The following is a 17640-nucleotide window of genomic DNA, read 5'->3' on the forward strand; positions in this document are numbered from 1 at the left end:
TATCTTATAATCAAAGCCAGATCCACACTTACATCAGCCAATTACAGTGACTCCAGACCTCAGCTACCACACAGGAGGTGTTAGTTTCCCTGGATTCTGGAAATAAATTAATATCTGGCTGCAAACAGTACATCTGTAGTGCATCTATTTGACTGGCTTTGTGAGTGGAAAGTGTTGCATACCTGCTTACAAAACATTGTGAAAGGTGGAAGGAATTGTGGTGAGAAGTTAGGGCAGGGACTTCAAAGGTACAGGCTGACTGAAACTTCCCTTGTCACGTTGCTATCGCATCAGTATTGTTCCATTTTCATTTTAAAGTTAGACAAAGCAAGGTGGTGACAGGAAATGAAGATTCTGGGCTTTGAACTATTTATTCCTCTGAGCAACACTAAGCGAATAGTTCAGTCTTTGTCATGAAAGTCAACAAAAAGGAAATAATGTTAAATTACAATTGTGTGCTGTCCCTGTATCTCCCTTATAAAATGTATTTTTGTTTTTGCTTATAATATGCATAGGCATTTTCATCAGATAGGAAAAATTCCATCAAATTGAAAAACATTTGTCTTGTTTGACATCTTTATCTTGCATATTTTATAGATAAACATTGACTGAATATCCACCTCAGGGGCTACAACATAATCATGGTTCATGAATGATTAATGAATAAAATTGACATTTAAAAGGGTTGTAAAGATTTTTGTGTCTACAAAAAACAAATATGTCTAAGATATAAAATTCACAATGCTTGTCATAAGATCTTGTAACTCCACATATGGCCTTGTCTGCACACATCTCTCAACCTTGCAGATGAGGTCTGGAATCTGCAGTCTTCTTTCAATGCCAAAAATGTTCAGCTTCCTTGAATGCCCTTGAATGTATCTGGTGTTGCTCTTCAATGGACTGATTACAGACTGGATTGCAGCTCCAGACTCAACCAAACAGTCTTTGATTTAAATTCTCCACTTTTAACACTTGAACGTATCCTAGTGTTTTGCTTGCTGTTTCTACAGCTTCCCCACATTGTCAAGAGAAGATGCAAATTATGTGTCAACATAAATACCTCAGTCTTTGTCATAAGAAGCCCCTTCAGCTCAGTATTTCTCACTTTATGTTTGTAGTTTATGTTTCTGCTTCCTGCTTTTAATACCCTATACTTCTCTGTGTTAAATGTCTTGTGCCAGGTGTCTGACCAGTCTTGAATGTCATCTTTTTGCATGTCAGTTGTTGCTCCTGTAGTATTTGCCTATAGTAGTCACTTACCCACCAATACAATAGCCACTATATGCAGTAGTAGTTCAGGTGGGGAGCTGCGTCAGCATGCGTAGGCTGCAAAGGAACAAGTAATAGGTTTATTCCATGCTGGAAAAAAAGAAGAAAGAAAACACAACGTTTCGGCTGTGGTGCCTTCTTCAGGTGTTAGGGTATGCAGTAAATATGCAGTATGAGTGCACGATACCCATGTGCTGAAGATTTCTTCAGTCAGTAGAGGTCAGTGTACTTGTCAGTGACATTAGTGTGCCTTTCAACAGAATGGGTGCTGTAAGAGTATTTTACTGTTGAAAGAGCAGCAGAAGTAGGGCCCACAAACTGACTTTCTTCATTTCTTCAAACAAACCAGAACCCAATGGCACAAAAAGCACAGCACCTACTCCAGAGAAGCCTCAGCACCTCAGGCATTGCAAAGCGCTGTTCTGGGGATTTCCTGCAGCTGCCTGCCTGCCTGCAATTCAGCCTCGTACACTGAATGGCAGGGACTTTGACACAACTGTCCCCGGCATTCTGATTCACAGGTAGAGTGGAGTTTGAGTTTTTAAAGGAAGTGAAAGAAGACAGAAAACATTAATGACAGGGAGGAAAAGTAAATTATGTGAATAAAAACGTACGTTATTCCTGGGTTTCTCAAGGTGAGACACTGAACTCGTTTATGCACCTATGCTGTTATCTAAGGCATATCTAAAGGGATGTGGTGATGCTATCTTAAGCCATTGTGAGATGTAGTATGCAATCACACTTAGACGCAGCTATTAGAAGGTACTATCAACTCTATTTCCTCTTTCTCTGTGGTTTCTTCTGTTCCCCTTATCATTGCATCACCGTCCTGCTTTTACTGCTTCTGAATAGAGAAACCATTTCCTTGGGGGCTCTCTGCAGTGCTGATTGCTCCCTTTCTTGCACCGTATTTGAATGTCAGGGATTTCCCTTCCCGCTAATTCATTCTCTAAATAATTCAAGCTGAACACTATCCATGAGAGATCCAGGACAAACCAGCAGCCATATCACCCTGCAACTCCCAGCTGGCACCCCACTGAAGCTCAGCTGGTGTGAGCCTGGTTAGTACCTGGATGGGAGACCTCCTGGGGAAAACTAAGGTTGGTGCTGGAAGAGGTGTTAGTGGGGCCAGCAGGGGGTGCTCACCCTGCGGTCCATGTGGGTCCTCATGCCCCAGTATAGTGACGGGGACACTATACTGTAAACAGGCACCGTCCTTCGGATGAGACATAAAACCGAGGTCCTGACTCTCTGTGGTCATTAAAAATCCTGGGGTGTTTCTCGAAAAGAGTAGGGGTGTAACCCTGGTGTCCTGGCCAAAGTTCCCATTATCCCTTACCAATCATGGCCTCCTAATAATTCCCATCTCTGAACTGGCTTCATTACTCTGCTCTCCTCCCCACTGAGAGCTGATGTGTGGTGAGAGTACTGGCGCACTATGGCTGCCGTCGCATCATCCAGGTGGGGCTGCACATTGGTGGTGATGGAGGAGAGTCCCCATTACCTGTAAAGCGCTTTGAGTGGAGTGTCCAGAAAAGCGCTATATAAGTGTAAGCAATTATTATTATTATTATTATTATTATAAACGTGGCTTCTCCCAGAAAACTGCAGCTTTTGATGTCTGTTTCAGAAATCATAGCATTTTCTGGTCACATAGAGAAATGCACTTCCCATGTAGGAACCAGTGGGATGCAAAGTGAGTTTTACTTTCTGCACCTAAACACTCCAGAGACGCTTTCCAGTGTTTTCTAAGAAACATCTGCACACTGGTGCATCTGTTGGTGATCTGTTGCTCTGTACCATCCAAGGCTTAGATGTATTCAGTGTCCTCTAGAACTGTAAAACAAGGTGACTGTACCTTGTGAACGTGTTACAAATATAGCACCGTCTGGTTTATAGTTAGCATTGTTGCTTTAGGGGTGTGATTAGTGGTTTAATATTAGCTCTGACACCAGTTTAGGTACAAACAAATTATAGCCCCTCACAGGCCAGGAATACTGAGCAAAGTCTTGTGATGTCTTTAATATTGGGTGAACAATCTGGCGTACAAGAAATAAATAAGCAAGTATTCTTTAAACTAAATCTAATCAATACATAATGCCACATGGCTTTTGCTTTTTAAGACAAGCGCCAGAGAAAAAAACAACCAAGATACCAGGATTTCTGCAACTGCACTAGTATCTACTATCCAGATATTGAAGCAGGTAACCATTAAAACATGATGTGTTTGTAGACTAGGTACATTTGTTCTCAGCTAACTAATAAAATCAAACCCAGAGCTTGGATTCAATCATGATTTTGACTTACCTCCCAGCCAGCAAATTCCATAAACATTTTAAACAGAGAGCTGTGAACCCTCAAGTATCATGGCCCTGGAGTCCCAGTCTGTTTCAGCTTGTTTCCCTTGAAAAGTGGGCTTGGGTGCAGTCAAGATGGCACAACCCCTGTGAGCTCAAGCTGTAGTGTTGTCTGAATTAGAGATGTATTGTGCATGAAATTCAGCTTCTTTAAACCTGTGTGCTGCTTAAGACCACAGCTAAATTCATTATCTACATTGTGGCACACTGAGGAGAAAGATCACAGGAGGCAAGTGCAACTCCAGCTGGCAGCTGAGGGAGATAGAGATGAGAACAGCTTTTGGGAACTACAAGTCCCAGAATGCATAGTGCCCAGAAGAGGAAATGAGCCCCAGCTGAATGGACACTTCAATGCTGTGGTGATCAGCACATCGTCATAGAAGGCCACCACTGACTTTGGCATTGACTTGGATGGAGTTTCATTTTGTAGAATTCTTTTAGTCTTGGGAGGAGAACCTGAACTGGATTTTTCCCGAATGCTGGTGATGTCCTCGGAGGCGCCAGGCTGCTTGGCGAGCTAGCTGTTTTCCGGCAGCCTGTTACGTCATTGTCATCCTGTCTCCCTGCGGCGGTTGCCACGGCAACAAGTCACCTGGAGACTGAGAGCACCTGTTGTCGGTTCACGAGCGTGCCCACCCCTGGTGCTCTTGAACACGAATACTCAGACCTGACAGAGCATGGGGCTCTGTCACTAAGTTTCAACCCTGAGCGTTGTCTCTGTGTTTCCCTCGCTTGTTCCAGAGTAATGGTTCACTGGTACACTGACCTCTGCTCTCTCATTACCACCCAGATCGCCCCTCGACTTGGTTTGTTTCCAGTGTGTTGCTCGGCTCTGACCCTTGCTCATCTCTCAGATTCCCTACGGCTTGTTACCACCAGCGTCTGTGGACTCAGACTGATACTTGGCTGTGACTCTTGGATTCGTCCTCGCAGCGGACTGAGCTACCCGGCTGTCACGGATGTCGGAAAGGACCAACCGTGGAATGGCAGGAGAGCGAAAAGACCCTATGCGTAGTGGTGAGACGGGGGTTAGCCCGGGCTCAGCTGTTCAGGGAATGCCGTATAGAAACCTTTGCCCTCAGGTAGCGGACATGGGGAGACCTGGTGCTAGGCGGGTCTCAGGACATCCGAACATCAATGCTGAGCCAAGCAGAATAAGTGACCCGGAAATATATAGCCCCAGAAAGAGAGACACCGGAAGGAGAGCAAAGGACAGGAAACTAGGGACAGGACAGAGTAGGAGCACCCTCTGGCTGCAGAGGGCGTGACACCGTCTCCCTCGCTGCCCACAGTGCCATGTCGGTCTGTGTGGGTTCCCTGTTCCCTCCAGGTCCAGTCACACACAGCTCCGGGCTGTTCTCAGCTGCCTCTCGCCCAGCAGGTGGGGGTGGGTTCTCCCTCGCTCCAGGATCGAGCTAGGAGTCCCACCTCAGAGGTTCGCCATCCCAGTATCGGGCTATTCTGGGTTTGTTAAAGCAAGAGATCGGCTCTTCACCATCACATTACACAAAGAGCAAACTCCGTAAAGGGAGACCCTGGTATTTGTTTTAATTTCTAGACTTGACTGCTACACCTGCATTTGTGGTTCATTTACGAAAGAGCCGGGGAAAGATCTTTGGCTATATTTCATTGCTGTGGTTTCCTCAGGGTTGCAGACGCCCTGTCTGGAAAAGGCACCCTGACACCTGGCACGCCCTCCCCCAGTGGGTAACAGCAGCAGTCTTGTGTGGTATGATGGAGCCATGCGTAATAATAATGGGTCCATTTCTGGCAACAGTTAGCAGTGGTGATCAAGGGCGCAGTTGGAACAAAACCCAGTGGACCTGACAGGTGCTCCCGAACCAGAACCATAGTCGTAGAATCACGTGCATAGAGGTCCAGTTCATGGACGGGCTGCACCGCAGCTGGGTGAGAACTAACTTCTCATAACCCTGGTTCCACCGCTTGTGCCACTGAGGTGTTTCTGGCCACAATAAAACAAAGGTGAGAACTACCTCCATTCAGAGCAAATGAGTTACACAAAGGGGGTGTCTGCCTTGTGAGCTGATTTTTATGACTCTGCTGACAGCTTCAGACTAGTGTCTGCAAACACTTGGCAAAGAAGGAAAATAGTCCAGGTAAAAAAAAGTCCACTCCAAACATCCTTGAAAAGATTTCTAATACACAAATGTCACAATAAAGTCATTTGTACATGCCTATCACTAAGGAAAACAAAGTTCGGATTCCTGACAGACATTAGTGAGAATCTGTGAAATATAAAACCAGAATGTATGTCTAGGAATTAGGCTCGAAAAGGTTAGACCACAAAAATTCTGTTGTTGACGTTTGAAGTGTAGAGCCCATGCTGTGAGGACTCCGGCACAAGCTGCTGAAGCCCGTGAGAAGCCCTCAGAAACCAGCCGTGCCGCCCAGCCCGCTGAGAGACCGCGGGCCTCAGGCGCTGCTTTTATTTCATGAATGGCGCAACCACAGAAGAATCCTGGAAAAAACCGATACAACCTGTAGTACCATTTTTTTTTTCAAAAGGAAAAGGGCTGATCGAGGTCTGTGTGACTCACACTTGCTTTGTGCTTTTTTTTTTTGGAAGGGGAAGTACAGGCGGACTTTTCAAACAATCATTTTTGAAACAGAAATCACAGGGCTCAAGGGGCTCGTGCTTTTGTGTTACGCTGTCACTCGTTCTGTGTCTGCGCGGGCAGCAGAGAGTCACTGGCCGAGACATCATGTTATTACGGGGCTGTCTAATATCAGACAGCCTCTGATGAGGGTAGCGTCTTACTCCTGAGTGATGCAGGGAAACACCAGGAGTACCCAGCACTGGGCTTGACGAAGACCTTGACCACATTTGAGTTTGCTCACCGTTTATGTAGTAATGTCTCCATTTGATTGGAACAAGCTGCCTCGTCACTTAATCAGCATTAATAGTGGCTGACACACTGGGAATATCACATAGTTTTTCTGAACTGGTCATTTGATCAATTAACGGCCTGCTCTAGTTTTGTTAACATTTCCCTTGGACTGAAGATTACGTACATCATTCTTTTTGATGTCAGGAACTGAAATTAATTAAAAGCACTTTATGAGAACCAGAATTAAAAAACAATGTACACATTAAAACGTTTTGTGAAAAGGCAGAGCTTTGAGTGAGTTTTACAATGCTGAAACTCTCAGTCACTAATGGGATAGTGTACCACAACTGCAGTGCTGCACAGGGTCTATCACCCACTCTATGGAGCCTCATATTTGGCAGGATGTTTAAAGTCAGGTCTGGACTATACTAAAGCTGTACTGGAAGACCATTCAGCACCTTCTGTGTGAGCAGAAGAAGCTTACAGTTCGTTTTACACTTCATAGGTAGCCAGTGCAATTTAATGAGGACTGAAATTGCATGCTGAAGCAGAAGATGTGCAGTAAGTACACAGATTGCAGAATTCGAGGCTCAATGGGGCTTGTTTAGTACCATAGAAGATACTGTAGTAAGTAAGGCATTACATGTACAGTAGCCTATTCCTGATGAAATAAAGGCTTGTGAGGTGTCGTTATTCTAGCATCAGACAGAGAGCAAGGCTCTTAACCGAACAAAGTTTTGCAGATGGAAGACAGATGCACGGCAAAAAAAGTACCAAACGTTGCACTTGTGTCCAAAAGTATAAAATGCAAGCAAAACACCCAAAGATTTACAGTAAGCCATTTATGACATAATCCTAACCAATCATATAAGCAGACAGTCTGTGTCCGCAATTAGTCTCATCATTTCAGCACAGATGCTCTTCCATATGTGTCTCCTGATACTTGCAAAGCCCCTAATATTGAAATGTTTGCTACCACTAATACTTTTCTTCCAGCAAATAGCAAAGAAGATATTAAAAAGACTAAGCTCAAGTTTGAGATCCTTTTGATAGAGCTGTCCAGGGATCAGATCTATTGAGCCTATCAGGTGAGATCTTGGTGATCTGGTGACACCTTCATTAGGCCAGCTTATTTGTTTAACAAAGGTTCCATGCTGAATCACGCATTGAGCTCACCATTTCTTCATCTGACTAAAAGAAATTTCTGACAGTAGGAGTCGAAAAGGATGCTTAGAAGAAGAATTACGGATATTGAAAGTGATGTCTCATACCATTATAGTGGTACTATCAGGGAAGAGAGTTTAAAAATTACATGGGTAAATTTTGGAAATCCAATGTAGAACATGAAAATACAGAATTCAGTAAAGGTACCCATAAATATGTCCATTTGATGCATTTAAATACATTCTAAAAGTTTGTATACAACGTGGGTCCAAAGAATGCATAGTGTATATCAGAGATTAATGCTCACTGATAAAACAATTTCAAATTGTTAAATCATTCTGTGGAAGTATAACTGTATTTGTCTATAATTCTAGTAATGTTTTGGAGAGGTAAAAATGGAGAAATCAAAACTGTTCAGCCATTTTCACATTACATTTAACCTTCTGACATTGTGAACAGTAGCATTGATAACTGCTGTGCAAATACATTAAGGAGATTGTTGTGATCTACATTGTAGTCTCAGTTATTAATGGGAGATCCCATTGTGCTCTAAAGGTGTACATTCAATCAAAGCTGTTTCCAAACGGTTTGTGTGTGGAGACTATGAATGTTCTGGGCAACACAGCTGAGTAACTGTAATTTGAGCTATTTTAAAATGAGTCGATTGCACTGGACTCACAATACTAATTGGTTAGTATGAATGTGCCAGAATCTTGTCATTTTAGTCGGTCAGACCTCTCTGATTAGTTTCTTACACCCATTTAAGAAATCATTGTTATTGTAGTCACCACAATTACATCACTTGCTATACAAGTAGTGCATGAGGTCTGAGCTTTTTCATAGTGAGAACACTCCGAATGGTTTCCTGTTCATGTAGCTAAATCCGAAGAAAAAAAAAACAAGACTTGTGATGCAATGGATGAATAACTGATCTGTATGTTTACAGTTGTATACATAAATGATCAAAAATGAAAACCAGCTTCAACCAGAAACTCAGAGCTGAGATATGAGAACCTTCAGTGCTTCACCAGTTTTTTTTAAGTTAATTCTCCACCCTAGTGCTCATTTTGTATGCTAAAGATATGCCTTTGCCACTCCGGTTAAAGCAGTCCCAGATCTCTCTGCACTGCAGAAACAAACTGCTGCCCAGTGAGCACCAAATCAACAGCAGAAAATAAATGTGAGTTCGATGTCTGTGACGTACCAATACCAATGGGACGTTCTTTGAGAAAGAAGCACTGAAAACAGGAAAATACCTAATATAACAGTGAAGAACATGTGTTTCTATACCCTACTGCAGGCTTTGAGTACAGCTGAATATTAGAAGTAAAAACTGCTTTAGTTGTGCGATATGTGATAGGAGTGATGTGAAATCAAAGTAACAAAGCACACTTTTCCACTGCTTAGTTACAAGAGCTGGGTGAGCATTACATTTTTCACACCAAGAGATCTCAAGCACTCTTTTACACAGGAAGAAAACAGAGCCTGACAGATGGGTATATGGACCAGTTTGGAACATTGTCCATGAAGTAGGAATAAAGTGTCCAGTGAGTAAACAAACATCTAAAATACTGTCAAATGAAAAAGGTAACCCAAAAAAGGCTCTACAGCTGAGATGTTGAGTTTCTTTTCTTCTCTTTTCAGCGTGGAATAAACCTTTACTTGTTCCTTTGCAGCCTACGCATGCTGATGCAGCTACCTACTTGAACTCCTTCAGTCTCTCTGTATTCCTATTTCAGAAGATTTTAAAGCTTTTTAAGAACACAAAAGGCAGCAGATGCACTACAAAGTATATTCAAATTTTAACATGAATAAGTACAAGGGGTGGGAATACACTTTTAATACAGTATTCCCATGACAGATCTGTAAATGAAAGTATGACAGCAGGTATTGTCTGGGAGTATTTCCCAATACACCCATGGACATCACCAATGAGGCCGGGCAAATGTAAATCTGTAACCAGACCAACTTCAATTCAGGAGCGCAAAAGTCCATCTCTCAGTGGGTTTCCTTCTCTAACCACTTTTTAGCTGCAAAAATCTGAATGATTCTTTTCAAAGATAATGTCCAGAAGAGAGGGAGTCATTATTTTTCGGAGTGTTTGGATTCCTGTTTATGGGCATCAGTTAGATCAAGGTATCAAAAACAGTCTCTGGCTCTTTCCCAGCTTGGCTGGCCTGACTCTGACTGAACCGGTCTCATGACAATGAAATCAGCATTTTGTGAGCTACTGCCAACCATGATAAATTCCAAGTAAAATTATTTCTCAAAACCCTTTTTTTTTTTTTACACAATTCTACACAGAGACCGGATGGGCTGGAATATCATTAGGCCAGAAATCTCTGGCAAGAGAGGTCCAATAATCCTCTTAAGTATAATTTCCAGACGAATTTCAAAGAAAAACCTTTTGATTTTATTATTTCCTTTCACCCCCAGGCATATAATTGTATTGCTGGTGTGTCAGTGAAACGAGACACAGGCGTTTTCAAGGGCTTCCTGACCCACAAGAAATTCCAGGTCTGCAGCGCCACCCAGTGGCTAAGGTTAAAGAGTACAGTTTGTCTTTGCACCGCGGAGGCTGGTCTTACAAGCTTTCAAATCAAGTTGAGGTTTCAAATTTATTATCATTATACTCATACACAGGTATATGGAATAACGAAATGCTATTCAGCTAGCTCTCAGATGGTAAGTAGAACAACAAAATCCCCAACAATACAATTGTAAGAAAAGAAAGACAGAGACAACAGGAAATGTGCAAAACAACAACAGGAAACAGGTAATGTGCAAAACAACATCAGTTGTGCAAAATCATTCATCAACAGAATGAAATAAAGGATAGAAATTTCTGGGGAGTGAGCTTCTAGACATGTGAGGTAGAGGTAGATTTCAATGTGTGTTTGAGTTTTGATAAAGAGAGAAGGCACTGTGAGGGTTCAGATCGTGGGTGAGAGAGGCTGGGAAAATGACCTAGTCATAATAATAATGTCATAATAATAATAAATTCCATTTACAGGCAATGGGGATCCCCTCCACCACCAGTGTACAGCCCCACCTGGATGATGTGACGGCAGCCATAGTGCACCAGTACACTCCCCACACACCAGCTCTCAGTGGGGAGGAGAACAGAGTGATGAAGCCAGAGATGGGGATTATTAGGAGGCCAAGGTTGGTAAAGTCCAGGCGGAAATTTGGCCAGGACGTCACAATCTATGTAATCACTCTAATCTGATGTAATCGATAATTTATTCTGGTGGTCCAGAATAATTTAATTTGAACAATAATGAACCAAACACCCAGTTTCCCCTCAGTCTGCTCCCTCTGCCTGCTGGTGACTACACGTCAGTGGAGGACACAGTGGGTTCCCTCTTACAGGACCAGAGGGTTGGGATCCATTGGCACTGTGGTGGAGGTGGAGGAAATGATTATTATTGCCACAGACTTTTCCAGCAGAAATCAGTGGCTGCTTATTCACAATCTGGAACCACAGCTAAACACACAGTGTTAATATATCTGATCCAGCACCAACTGGGAGTGAAGCGAATGGTCTCAGCATCAGAGTAGTACCAAAGATTATCGTATTATTTGATTACTTGTAAAGTAAATAATTAGAAATTACTGGTACCATATCCTTATTTAGGATTAACATATACTGCACTTTGTTATGGACAAATCTGAGTTAACTGTTCGTTTTAGATTTTATGAATGGTCTGATTTTAAGGTTTTCAGTATCTTTCGCTTTTTCTGTACTCAAGAGACTCGGGTACTAACGCATATTCGGCGTTGTGCCCAAATTTCCCATTGGCCCTTACCAACGACGGCCTCCTAATAATCCCCATCTCTGAACTGGCTTCATTACTCTGCTCTCCTCCCCACTGATAGCTGGTGTGTGGGGAGCGTTCTGGCGCACTATGGCTGCCGTCACATCATCCAGGTGGGGCTGCACACTGGTGGTGGTGGAGGGGATCCCCATTACCTGTAAAGCTCTTTGAGTGGATTGTCCAGAAAAGCGCTATATAAGTGTAAGCAATTATTAATTATTATTATAATTATATTTTCGGAGAAGTGAAGTCGCAATGGCGAGGTTTGTCCATAGGGTGGCACTGTAGCTCCGTTCTCGGCAGTCAGTCCGAGAGGGAAGTGAAGGCGAGCTCTCCACATGGCTTTCTCTCACTGGCCTCTCTCCTGTTTCCTCCTCTCTGCTGTCCATGATAGGATCTTCGACAGGACAGGCTTTGTCTTTGGGATCTAGACCCTCATAAGGATTTACAGCACGGTGTTTCTGCAAACTCCCTAAAATCCCCAGCGCTCCTTGGTGGCTTGCAATTGCTCTCCCACTTTTAACACAACACTCTGTGGTTAAATTGCCTCTCTGCTTTACCGTGCCAGGCTGCGCTCAGAACAGCCAGTGATGCAAATGAAGGCACACAAAGAAAGAGCCGAGCACGGGCCCTGTGTGGCATAACGCTGGTGGTGTCGGCCCCTGATGCACAACTTCATGGCAGCTCGTGGCGGCTGAGAGTACGAATGGGTGGATATTGCAGCTGAGTTCAATCATTTCTTCTGCTGTAAGAACTGCACAGCAGGCACAGAGATACACATCAGGGAGCCACAGGTCTCTCATTGCAGCTCTTCGGGTTGAAAGTGGTACCCCTTTCTTGCCCTGTGAGCCCACAGGTGCGTGCCAATCCCAGATTGCACTGAGCTGCAGCTCCTGAGTGCATTTGGAGGAAACAGTGGCTGCAGAGTACCTGTCACTGACCAGGCATTGGCCACTGTGCCCTCCTGAATAGCCAGTTGTGTCCATGACAGGCTGCCACTCCAGAGCCACCACAAGAGAGAGACTTTCCAGCCTCTGCCTTAGGCCACACGGGCACAGTCACCCCCAACGTTTCATTGCTTCAGCAGTCAGGACCTGTGGAAAGTTCTGGATAACTGCTATATAACTCCTACAGTATGCCACTGGTGGTGTAGGCCTACCGGAGCTCAGACTCCTATAGCAGGCGGCCCTGTCCATCCAAGAACCTCACAGTGAGAATACACAGTCCCCCTATTTTCCTCACAGTGCGGAAGGACCCCTGACGAAAGTAATTCTTATTCACAATTTATTAATTTATTAATTTATTAATTTATTGACCTCTCTGAGGTCAGGTGTTTACACAGCAGAGCGCTGTTTCCCATCAGACAAGCGACAGTCACACTGCAGCCTTCTCGTATTGAATGTCAGCTTCCCCAGCACACAGAACGGTGTTATACACCATGTGCAGGCAGGCACAGGGAAAAGTGTGGCGTTTCCTTGGAGGACTAGTAAGTTCTTTCTTTTGTTTCCTTTCTCTAAGGAGGTGATCTTCACTTCTTCTCCCAGAGCGTTTTCTGTCAAGCTAAGCTCTCAGTGATTTTCTCAGCTCTGATTTTGACAGAATGGATCTTAATTACAACTGTAGCTCAGGTACAAACTGCAGAAGGTAATCCAGCTGAGAATTTACAGCACTGCAGGCACCTGACGTACTAGATGACGTACTAGATGAACCCCATCGAAGATGATCTTTTCACTCCTCAGCTCTGCTTGGGAAAATCTATCAGTTACCCAGCTGTTGGCAGATTTGAGGGTGAGAGAAGACCCAAAATAATCTCCTTCTGCAATGGGTGGGTGAGGAAAAGTTAACCAACCGCCTGTGAGCTGGTGGAAGACCTGCACGCCTGATAGGACATGACAAGACAAAGGTGAGGGCTATGTTGATTGAAAAAGAAAACCCAAAACATTAAAACACCGCAAGCAGCAGTGAAAGTAAAAAAATCCATTATCCAGAATACATCACGTCAAAAAAGGCAGCTGAAAATGGGGTCAATTTTAAGAAATGTCCATCAAATCAATCTGACTACTTAAGGGTTTCACATTCTTGGGTACTTCCTCCAGTAAGAATGCTACATGTAGAAATTACAATCCATCAATTACTGATCAATAGTGTTGACAGGCCCTAATGCTGGTGCCAAATGTTCTGGTTTTCAACAGGCTGGGCCCCGACAGGAGCTGAGGAGTTAAAGAATGTCCTCTCCCTTTTGGTTCTGTGCTGCTGTACATCTGCAATTAATGGTGCAAACACTGCATTGTGCACTTCAGCCACAGTAACGAAAGCTGCTGCAGAGAGAGAGGTGCAGATTGCTCTCCTGCCTCAACAAAGGCAAAGCTGCATTCTTTATCAAAGCCTGGGAAGTCTCTAAAAATCAGCGCCTGATCTCCTCACCATCATTTTACCACTAAAACATTTTTATAATCAGACTTTATTGTTCATTCTCTCCTTGGAGGAGATGCTCACATATTCATTTTTTAAAAGGGCAAATCAACCATAATTCAGTTTATAAACTGCGGAGCTGGTTGAGAATGCCTGGATGAATATTCATTAGTATCCCTTAATCTGCCATCCAGTGTGATTCATTAGGCATATGTAAATATCACTCACTTTAATTGCCCCTAAACTGACTCAACATAATGTTGTCATTAGCAAATTATTACTTATTTGTGTAACTAATGGTACATTATGGCATGCATGCTAAATCCCCACATATATGATTACAATTATAATCCTTTTTTTGCTACGTTCTTGTTTTATGCACGCTGTTTATAATCTCCTGATGGATTATGTGTGAGGTCAGAATTAAGAGAGCGCCCAAGAATAGGAAGGTGGTCTGTTCTTTTGCCTCCTGCACTAATACATAAACAACTGAACCCGCCACTGCCTAGATGAACTTCCGTCCCTGTCTGGCTCCTGCCTAGACAAAACTGCTGCTTATATGCGACATTTGGTGCTGATTTTACACGCTGCTAATTGCGCAGGATTCAATTAATAATTAGCAAACAAGAGGAGTAACATGGGAAAAGAGCCTCCTCTACCTGATGTCCTGCAGCAGCTGTTTTGCAAGGGCTGAACCTTTCAATAAAATCTTGCAAACACAAGAACTAGCAGCCAGGATCTTAAACGAGTCTGCTCTCGTTTAACATCACTGGCTTGTTAAGTTAACATCTTAACTACCAGCTGCTAGGATGACTGAGTGGTCAATAAACTTGGAAGAGGACAAATTAGGGCAGTTTTAAAAAATAGTCCGTTCCATTCGACAAGCCGGTGAAAAGCAGAGTTTCATATAGAAATTCCAAATAATAATGTCTAGAGTTGTAGAGATCTTCGGGAGCATAATGATAAATCTGTACTTGCCTAATCAAATCAGTTCTGCAATTAATATCAATCGCTCTTCAGGACCAGGGACAATAAAACACACAGGAGTTTTAGGCCTTGTTTATTAAATAAGCCATTTATACACATCATGAGTGCAAAGAAACAAGACAGTGATATTCCTAGCCATTTATTCATTCAGTTTCTGTGCCATTCTGTGGAGTCTTCTTGTCTGTTCATGAGTCTAGCAGTTTCTTCTTTCTTCTTCAATCACAGCTCATCTGCTTGTCTGTTTACTGTGCTGTTGTAGGAAGCAAGGAGCCCTAAACATCTCCTGTTAGTAACTCAGTTTATTTCTGTCAAATGCTTAAAGGACAGAAAAATCCTAGCTGGGAAAAAAAAGCAGTTCAGGCCATGAATTCTGAAGAAAATAGTTCTGAGTCTCTGTGTTTTTGCGATGGCTTAGTGCGAAGGCAGGCAATTCTAATTATGTCTTTAGCACCAGTGCAAGGTAGTGAAATGCTGCTTTGCTCTGCTGTGATGGAATGGGCAGAGGTCTCAGGGGACAGTTCTGGCCAGGCGGGTTAAACTCTGAAGTGTTTCGCTTTCCAACCTGAGCTCCCTGCTCCCAGTGCCGATCGAATTCTGGGCTCGGCTGCATGTATCCAGCGTTGTTATAAGATCCTTTAAATTTCTTGCTGGGAGAGACACATTTCAGTCAAGATAGCCCAACAAAGCTACTTACACTAACGCCTGGATGAAAGCATTTTGTCGGTCGATTAAAAAACTGGCTCCGGTGCGGTAAGGGAGGCATTTGTATGGACTTGTATGGAAGAGGAGGCTCTGTGAGGCCTGAGCTTGACAGTCTTGGTTTAGGTCCCTCAGCTTTCCAAATCTCTCAAGGCTGTAGCTTCACGTAGCTTCCTGTGGCCGCAGGAAATTCCTGCGCTGGTGGGCACGGCTTGTGCCCGTCTGAGCTACGTCCTGCACCTCCATCGGGGATCTGTGCTCACCGCCACCCTGAAAGCCAGCTCTGCAAACTCCCCAAGCCCAGTGCCACAAACATGCAAATGTTTACAACCCAGCAATTAAGCTGTTTCGAGGTTTTACAAGGCCAGTTGTGGCGTAGCACAACGTCCATGACAAAAAAAAGGGGGCCAGAGAAAAGGAGAGGCAGCTCATAAAGCAACGTGATGGATGAGAGTCTTTCCCCAAAGGGTTCGACACCATGTAAATTGGCCGAGACAATGCATTATGGATAAGCCGGTTGAGATTATTGCTAGTTAATGTGTCCTTTGCGGGCTGCCTTCCCCCCCGCCCCCCACCCCATGCAATGCCTCATCGGCTCCCGTCCTCCGACGGCACCGACACGGTCGGCTCATTGTTGGGGCACGCCGGTCTTCGGGTGCAGATGGGCGCGAGGCGGCTCGCGCAATCTGCTGCGCGCTTGTGTGTGAAAGCCGGAGCAGCGGAGCGAGGCGTGTGTCAGGGACAAGCTGAAGGAGGGCTTGCGGTGAGGCGGCTTGTCAGCAGGGGACAGAGCTGCTGCCATATGCCTCTGTTCTACTTCCGTCTGTCGCCGGCCAGACACAGAGCTACCCCTTCTGTCAGGGGACCGTTCAGAGCTGCCAGGCAGCCGCTGTGTTTATGTGGCGTTTAAGCCGGTAAACGTGCGCGCATCAGTGTTGCAATAACGCACTTAACTCGAGACGCCCTTTTTTCTTGTTGTCTGACGTGGGGTGCACCCCGAACCGCATCACAAATGCATGTTTCACGATACGTAATTTGTTTAGTCCCGGACAGAAGCATGCGGATTGAAGGTGTTACAGTGAACGCGGCCGAAGAACATCTTCATACACGCCGCTCACTGCACTGGCTTCGGGCTCGGTGGGCGTGAAGCGCTCAGCAGATTCACTCACCCACCGCTTTGGCTGCAGGACAGATCTCGTCAAACACACACAGTAGTTGTCTAGGGGTCTGAAAGGGGAAGCCAGGAGACAAAACTGTGTAAAAGATTTTTTGCTATTGCCCCAGCTCTTAGTGACATTTTTTTTTTTTCATCCACGGATGACTGATTAAAGCAGGTGAAATCACTGGTTTGAAACAAGTCGACATCGATTTCGCGGTCGGCAAAAATGAAGAAAAAAAAAAAGTTACATAACGAAAAAAATTTGTCATAATTAACACGACGTGCGAAACCCCGAAACAGGCATTTTACAAACTTTCTTTGGTGCGTGAAATTTGAAATCTAAAATATATTAAAACATCCGAGGAGCCTCGGCGTCGGCAGTCCGCGAGCGGTGATCAGTCGCGATCCAGGCTAATCGATGATAGGGATTTGTATTCAAAACCAGCTAATCAGCAAGGTGGTTGAACAACCGCCGTGACTTGATATTTTAATATAGGCTAGAAAAGAGTTTTGTGACCGGAGTAAAAGGGCGCGTTTTTAAAACAGTCGCACAAAGATCGCACTCTGTGCTGAGGGAGTGCAGCGCTGCGGAGTTTGGCAGGCAGACGCATCTCTCGGGCCGAAGATTTCAAACCCGTGTCCCGGAGCGAGCATGCTGGTGTTAAGTGCCTACAACACCTAGCAGCTATTTAAAGAAATAACAATAGCTCTCGAGAATATTTTTATTAAATAACTCCCGCATTCCTAGGTTGAAAGCACTCAATCATTATTACCTCGTTTTTAGCCCCACTTAAACAGTGCAGGTCTGGAATATCCAGGCAGTTCGGTATTCTTGGTGAAGGTGGCGACACTAGGTGTGAGGCTGTGTGCCATCCGTTTTGATACAATTAAAGGTAAAAAAACAATCAGTTACTTTTTTTCCCCTC

This window comes from Lepisosteus oculatus, chromosome 17, assembly GCF_040954835.1.
Source record: "Lepisosteus oculatus isolate fLepOcu1 chromosome 17, fLepOcu1.hap2, whole genome shotgun sequence".
Taxonomy (NCBI): Eukaryota; Metazoa; Chordata; class Actinopteri; order Semionotiformes; family Lepisosteidae; genus Lepisosteus; species Lepisosteus oculatus.